Source organism: Nannospalax galili, unplaced genomic scaffold (assembly GCF_000622305.1).
Source record: "Nannospalax galili isolate Female #2095 unplaced genomic scaffold, S.galili_v1.0 scaffold408, whole genome shotgun sequence".
Taxonomy (NCBI): Eukaryota; Metazoa; Chordata; class Mammalia; order Rodentia; family Spalacidae; genus Nannospalax; species Nannospalax galili.
This window is the reverse complement of record NW_008358662.1, coordinates 1,445,147-1,453,596: the sequence shown is the minus strand read 5'-3', so window position 1 is coordinate 1,453,596 and position 8,450 is coordinate 1,445,147.

Below are 8,450 nucleotides of genomic sequence, written 5' to 3'. Positions count from 1 at the left end.
AGGCTGGGAATTAAATTTACATTGTAGGTCAGCCAAATGTATAATAAGGGCTCCAGCTTGACTTTCTGCAGCTTTAGCTCTCTGGTTGCTGGAGAGAAGATTCTGTTCCAGGGCACACTTGGAAACATTTAAACTGTTGATTCGAATATGGAGCTTGTCAATTTTATCATTAAGCTCATTGTTTATCTTCATCACTTTACCCAGTAATGCTAAAAGTAACCAGCCAGCATCATTATTTTTCTTGTGATGGCTAATCCTGGGTGTCAACTTGATTGGATCTGAGATTAACTGAAATGAAAGAGATCTTCTTGATTGGATCATCTAAAGCCAGAAGACACACCCTAAATGTGGGTGTTACCTTCTGATGGCAGCCAGTATAAAAGACCAAGGCAGAGAAGAATGTGGGGCTTTTAGCAGCTTGCCTTCTCTCTCGCTGGTGAGTTCATCTTGCTGCTGTAGACTGAAGACTAGCTGATATTTTGGAATTTGTCAGACCTTCAGCACCAGATTGGGACTACTGAGACATCCAGCCTTGTGGACTGAGTGACTACAGATTCTCAGCCTCTCCAGTGTGGTGCAGCCATTGTTGGCCTACTCAGACTCTATCCTGTGAGCTAAGCTGACAAATCTCTATACATATTCATTCTACTGGTTCTGTTTCTTTGGAGAACCCTGACTAATACAGATTGTGGTACCAGGAGTGGGGTTATACCTGTGAGGAATGCAATCAAAAGGTACAACTATAATGATTTGAGGAACCCACAGTCAGTATTAATAGACAAGGGAATTAAATTTTAATGTTGAAGCACACAGAGTACATGACAGCTGGCATAATCCTATGCAAGATAAGATGGGTGGATTCCCAGGTAGAACACGGTGGTAGCCCAGCTAACCTCCATCATGTCTCATTTCCCCCTTGGTTAAGTCTTTATGAAAAGCTACTGTTGCCAGGCATGGTGGTGCACGCTTTTGTTCCAGCACTCGGTAGGCAGAGGCAGGCAGATCTCTGTGAGTTCAAAGCCAGCCTGTTCTACATAGTGAGTTCCAGGCCAGCTGGGCCTACAAGGAGACCCTGTCTCAAAAAGACCAAAAACAAAAGCTACTATTGCTAGCATTCCTTCTTGGGGGAGGGGAATGAAAAAAATCCATCCAGTCCTCCCTTGGTCCTAAGACAACCTAGGTACAAGTCCACCAAAATGCACTCTGGAAAACTAATGAATTTACTGGACTTACAGAGCAATGGGTGACAGTTTACTTACAGGATACCAGAAAATCTTTACCCACTCATGAATCATAGCTTCCCCACAGCCACAGAAAATGATGAGAGAGTCTCCCTTAGTCTTCCCAAGCCTATAATCTAGCCCTTCCTCCAGGCCCTGTGCAATTAGGGCCGAACTGCTCATCATGAATTAGGAGATGTGGCTAGAAACTCTGGTGAGGGTCCCTGACTCTCCCTGCCCCTCCTTCCACGTGGGGACATGAACAATCAATAAGCCTAGGTGTGAGGATCTTTGGCAAGCAGGCACAAGAGAGCTCAGGAATTGGTGTCTGTCTGACTTCTGTAGAACAGTCGCCTTCTCTATCTGCCTGCATTCCATTACCCATATTTACTCTTTAATGCTCTGTAACTTTTCTCCTTGATGTAACAAACTCCCAGACAGAGGCAACTAAAGAGAGCCTCTGAGTTTGTTTAGGTTCATGGTTTTAGAGGATTTCAGTCCATCGTGTGGCCAAGTGGCCCTGTGGCAGTGGGATTGTGTAACAGAGTTGCTCATGCCACCACTGCATCAGGAAGCAGAAAGCAGGCTATAACCAAATTTAGGATTCAACTTTCAACTGCCTCCTCAGCACCCTGTGCTGCCAGCCAGCTCACCTATTAAAGGTTTCATAGCCTCCCCAAACAGCACCATTATCTGGGGACCAAGTGTTCAAATATGAGTCTGTGGGGAATATTTCACAGTCAAACCATAACACCATAACCAAGTCTGCTGCCTCCCATTTCCTCTCCCAACCACAAAAATACCTTTACAACTGATGTCAATGTTCTCTGTTCTCAAATCCAGTCATCACATTTGATCTTTGTCTTAGATGACTTCTTAGCTACAAATGACCCTTTTATATCTCTTCTCTTGAATCCTGTGACACTGGGTGGCAAATACACTGTGTGTTGTGTCTGCAACAGACATTACCCCACACACACATGCACAACACCTGATCCCTTGCTAAAGCAGTGCCAGTGAGCTCAGCTGTGGGACAACAGCACATCCAAAGGAAGTGGGTCTTACTACCCTTTACTGGATAAGCTTAGGACTTGGTATGTACAGCCAGACTGGTCGGTGTGGGCTGAGAACAAATTCTTCCCATTACTCAGCTTCTGCCTTGGAGCTGAGTTTTTGAGATTTGACACTGACAGATTTTTTGTGATAAGGAGAAGGGCTAATACAGAGCCTGGAGAAGAAACAATGCTGAAGAAAGCAACCTGGCAACACCTGCCTGGACTTCCGTGTGTGAGAAACCACAGCCTCAGTGTTTAAGCCACTCTTACTGAGCAGCTCTTGTCCTTGCAGCCGAAGATGCCCAAGGTGCTACTGACATGTCTTTCGTTCTGGCTTCTCTGCCACACTCATTTGTTCTGAAGAACTTTCCTGAACTCTCCCACCAGAGAGAGAGAGAGAGAGAGAGAGAGAGAGAGAGAGAGAGAGAAAGAGGGAGAGAGAGAGAGAGAGAGAGGAGGGGAAGAGTTATGACTGAGGATCTTTCCTGTTTTAAGGTTTGGGGGTGTGCCCCATTTTTTCCTCTTTTCAGGTTAACTTACTGAAGGTCTCTGCTTTATGCAGCAAATCTTCTACTCTCTGGTTTGTGTGGTACTGGATGGTAATCTCTCAATGATTTTGTAAAACTTCTGGTGATGTTATCCATTTCTAGAGTGTTCTTCACAAGAATGCTTTTTATTTCATCTTGAGAAAGTTTTAGGAAGTTATATCCTTCTAAGAATTTGTATGTTGAGTATATTGACTTAAAGGTGAAATACATGAATTTGAGACTGAAGTGTTTCTTTGTATAGCTGCATTTTTATCTCACAAGTTATGGCATGCAGCATCTGTCACTCCATAAGGCTCTAAGTACCTTCTCAATTCTGCCTTGATTTCTTCTTTAGCTCATGGGTTATTTATAATTTTCTTGATTTTTATATCATTTCATTTTTCTGCTTATCATTTTGCTAATTAATTCTATCTTGATTGCATCTGTGGTTAGAAAACGTGCTCTATATTATTTTAAGGTCTTTTAAATTTGTTAAACTTCCACTATAACCCAGGACACATCAATATTTTTTGAGTCAGGGTCTTGCTATATAGCCCAGGCTAGCCTAGAACCCTCCATTCTCCTGCCTGCACCTGCACATCCAGCCCCATTTACTCCAAAAAGAGATGTGTCCTCCAGCTATTGTGTATTCTCTATGTAATTATTAGATCAAATCTATTAGCACTTTATTCAAACTTTCTTCATTGCTTGTTATGATTAGGACAGCCGTGTTGAACTCTTCCACTGTGGTTATAGACTTATTTTTCTTTACAATTCTGTAATTTTTTTGTATATTTTGAAGCTGTACTAGTAGGCACATCCAAATTTAGAATTGTCATTTTTCCCCTGAGAATTGGATATGTTATTTTATCTCCAGAAATGTTTTTGCCCTGAAGTCTATATTTTAATAAGTTGATATAACTGCGTCTACTTTCTTTTGGTGAAAATTTGCTTCCTTTGTCTTTTTTCATCCTTTTAATTCTGATCGTTATTTCCATTGCTTTTTAAACAAATCCCTACCACTGCAATGCTCTAATTATAGTTTTAGTTTCCAAAATAAGATTATTCACTTCAAACACATGTCAGGCTGGGAATACAACTTAGTGGGAGAGCTTGCCTAACATGCATAAGACACTGGGCTTGATCCCCTGCACTGCAAAAGAAAGAGGAAGCAGACAAAGAGGGAGGAGGAGGAGGAGGAGGAGGGGGACGAGGAGGACGAGGACGAGGAGGACAAGGAGGACGAGGACGAGGAGGAGGAGGATGAGGACGAGGAGGACGAGGACGAGGAGGACGAGGAGGATGAGGAGGAGGACGAGAAGGAGGAGGAGGAGGAGGAGGAGGAGGAGGAGGAGGAAGAAGAAGAAGAAGAAGAAGAAGAAGAAGAAGAAGAAGAAGGAAGAAGAAGAAGAAGAAGAAGAAGAAGAAGAAGAAGAAGAAGAAACAAAACTGGCATTTCTGAAATGACAGCCTGTGGCTTTGACTATGATTGGTTTGCTACGGTAAGCCCAGTTCTTTGTCTGAAGACCAGTTCTCCTTTTCTTACTGAGACTGTCCACTGTTAGATACACGTACCTGTGTGGACAGATGCCAGCACAGGAAGAGGGAAGATGTGTCCAGAAGAGATATGGAGTGGAGCAATGCTAAGGGTAGGAAAGGTATGGCAAACCAAATGCCCACAAGCAGCAGACAGGTCATTTGAGCAGTTAGCTAAGCAGAAGTGAGTAGTGGCCACTACCTGCACTTCTACACAGATCTCAGCCAGAAGGCCCTGGAGCCATGATCATCTGTCCTTTGAACGGCAGGCATTTTGTCGTCGACCAGTCTTTACCCTGTTGGGGTGTTGCAAAATCTTTTTCAAGAGAAACCTGACTTTAGAATTAGTTGGGAAATCCACTGAATTTGACATTTCTGCACTTAATTCTTTTGTTAATCCTATGCAAGTCAAATTAATCATGTCTGTGACCTACGTTCACAAAGCCTCTGTTCCCCAGACAAATATAGAAAGGGTTCTACACAGCACTAAGAAGAAAACAGTTGGAGAGGCCTTTCCTGTCCCTCTTCATCCTGAAGAATCTGACAACCCACTCCTTCTGATGAAACAAAAGTCATCTGAGAAAAATGAACTGGAAAGCAGTTTCTAAGATCCTTCACATGGCCCACTGCTATAAGCAGCATGAAGAATGGAGTCCCCGGAGGCAGAAATGGGGCCCAGTGTACAGGAAGACTGGGGCTCTCAAATGGAGGGGCACCAAAAATTTGCTTCCAAAGTAAAATTCAAAACTTACCTTGGTTCCTGTTGAAAGTGCTGCACGAGCAGCCAAATTTGTACTAATCTCGGCAGCCTCTGCCCAGGTTAGCACAGTCTGGAAACCAACTCACTCCACTCTGTTCAGTTTATGTCTGCCTCCTACAGAGAAAATGTGGGAAAAGAAGGAAGGAAAAAGAAAGGCTGCCAAATACACATGCACGCACAAGCATATGCATGAAGTCCTTAATTCCTCTGCCCATTTGTTGATATTTTAATTATTTAATGTGAAATGCCTCCAGGAAACCCTTAGAATATGTTCTGTCACCACAAGACAGCGATTCAATGAAGGCTAAACAATGAGTTATTGTTTGAGCAGGGGTTGGGGGAGATGGAACAAGTTCCCACTAGTTACAAATCACTTTTAGGTGCAGTTATATATGTTATTTTATGTTGTGCTCAAAACAGAACTGTGAAGTGCTTAAATTTTCTAGTGAGAAAACTGAAGCACAAAGAAGATAAATGACTTGCCAAGGTCACAGATCTAATAAGCCTCCATGTCAGCACTCAAAGCCTCAGCATCAGAACCCTACATTTTCAACTGCATTATCACACCTTCTCCAGCGAATCACCAGATTAGAGTCTTGACTCCAATAGCCTGATTCTTAGATAGCTGAGGTTCTGACAAATGTGCAGCCTGGGAGGGGCTGATGTGGAGAATTAAAGCTATGCAGTCAGAACTCAGCCATAAGGGTCATGGCATGTACAGAGGCAGGGCCACTGGAGGACTGCAAGAGGGTGGGATGCTCAAATTTGATCACACACACACAGAGAGAGAGAGAGAGAGAGAGAGAGAGAGAGAGAGAGAGAGAGGTTTCTTTGAAATTTGGGTAAAATGCATTTTGTTTGGAGAGGTAAAGTGGAGGGTACCTGGTTTGTATTTGGAGGAAAAGGAAGGAAAGATTTTGTTGTGATGATGAGAATTTTGTGTGTTTGTGTGTGTGTGTGTGTGTGTGTGTGTGTGTGTGTGTGTGTGTTCCTGGGGAATAATTCCAGGGCCTTGTGCATCCTGGGCAAGCATTGTGCCACTGAGTCTCACCTCTAGCCTAGAAATTTCCTTTTGTATTCTCCTTTTCCTATCTCCCTTCCTCAACACAGTCAACTTAGTTACAGTGGCTTAGCAAATTTCAACTTGTTTACCTATCCACCTAGATGTTCTTAGTATATTAAGTAAGTCAGTTTTAAAAAAGTACTCTTTGCACAGATAAGATTTTGACAGAAATATCCATCTGTGGTTATTATAGATTTAATTTTAAAAATTCTGTTCATACGTTTTAAAATATGATCATATAAGACTCTAACACACAACTGTTGTACATTCTTTGGTCAAGTAGTAATTCACTGAACTAGTTGTACAAGAAAACTATGTGCTTTCTTTTAAATAAGAAAATTAATAAAGGGGCAACAGAGTGTAATATTACATGAATTCTCGGTCTCCTCAATGTTCATTATACATACAATTTCTTGGGGAGTTGCTATAAAAAAGAAAAAGAAAATCCACAATTCATATGCCATGTCTCTGTTCAATTCTCAGATTGTCATTTCAGGGGAAATTGTATTTGACCTTCAGCATTTTCATTATCGATTTATTTTACAAATAAAGATTTGTACTTATAGGGCTGGAAAGATGGCTCAGTGATTAAGAGCACTGTCTGCTTTTGCAGCAGACTGGAGTTCAAATCCCAGGACCCACATGACAGCTAACAACCGTCCATAATTCCAGTTCCAGAGGATCTGATGCCCTCTCCCAACCTCTGCAGGCACTGCACAATATGGGTGCACTTGCATACATGCAGGCAATACATTCATACACAAAAATTAAAAATAAATACATTGATTAGTTAAGAAAACAGATTTGTGCTTGTACAAGATGAGCATCTCAGATCCAAATCCAAAACCTTTTTATACTATAAATGTATTTTTAATATTTGTTGCATAAATACAGGATTTTCTAATAAAAAAAACAACAGCAAAAACTCCTCAGAACATGCTCTCTCACAGAAAATATTGCATTTCTCCAGTCAGGAATATTAAGAATATTACACATCTAAAACATAATAAAATTATCTGTAAGTAGATAGGGCTGACGTGCTATCATATGCTTAGCTGAAAATTTGCTGAAGGTTGAATGAAAACTTAGATGCTTAAGATCAGTGAGAAGAGTCAGCAGCAGAGAATTGTGAGCACTCCAGTTCCTACATTTCCATGTGCTGGAGCTTCCTACCCAGGCCACTCTTCCACATACCCCATTTCTCCAGTGGCTTTGATTAGACCAACCCACAACTTATCCATGAATTTTATCACTTGTCTCCCCATAACCCAAATCCCAACCTCCCTGTATGTTTCATATCAAGTTCAACAACATCCCTGTGCCCACACTAGAAACATCAAAATCTCACACCAACAATAAAATTCTAAGCTTTATAGATATAGAACACTTGTATTATCTTCATTTCTCCTGAAGAAGAATCTAGTATTTTTTTATGTTTTTTAATGAATTTTTGTGTATTTCATATAGAACATTTCAGTCCATCTTAATCCTCCTTAAACGCCTATCCTCACTGGCACCCCCCCATAGCTCCCCACTGGAGCCCAAATGCTCTGTCATTCCTGTTAAGGCCCACTATATCAAGTTAGTATCCAAATCTATCCACTGAAGTCTAGTCAGCCTATCTAGAGTCCCTAATTTTAGGAAGATCAGCTCTTCTTCACCTAGCAGCAATTAGTTGCCAATATTTCTTCAGCTAATATTGGGGTCAGCTGTTTATTTCCCCAGTTCTACACTACATTTTTGTCTGCCTGAGTTTGAGACTTTTAAAGCATCAATGGGATGCTACAAGTGGAAAATTCCACACCTGGCTGCATGAGATAGGTTGCAGTCAAAATGCAGGTATACAGAAAATATTGAATAAAAATACTTTTTTCTTCTTTAAATAATTTATTGAGAATTTTATACATGCATATAAGGTGTTTTGATCAAATCCATGCATAGTCCCTCCCCTCCAACTCCTCCCATATCTCCCCATCACTTTTTTTCTGATAACTTCATGTAGTCCTTCTTTATTTTTTTAATTGTTTGTTTAATAACCATATAATTAGAAGAGGCATTTCATTACAATAGCATTGATATATTCAATAAAAACTTCCAGAGCTAAAATGCATCTCTTTCAAAACTGGCTGTAATTTTTAGGTTTGCAGTTGAATTAATACAGTTATACAATATTGTACTCACTATAAACCCTACAAGACAAGCTCCTTGGCATCTGAGCATGGATATAAAGTCATCAGGTAGATTTCAGTGGTAATGTTTTTCACATCTACTAATTATTAAGGAGCAAAT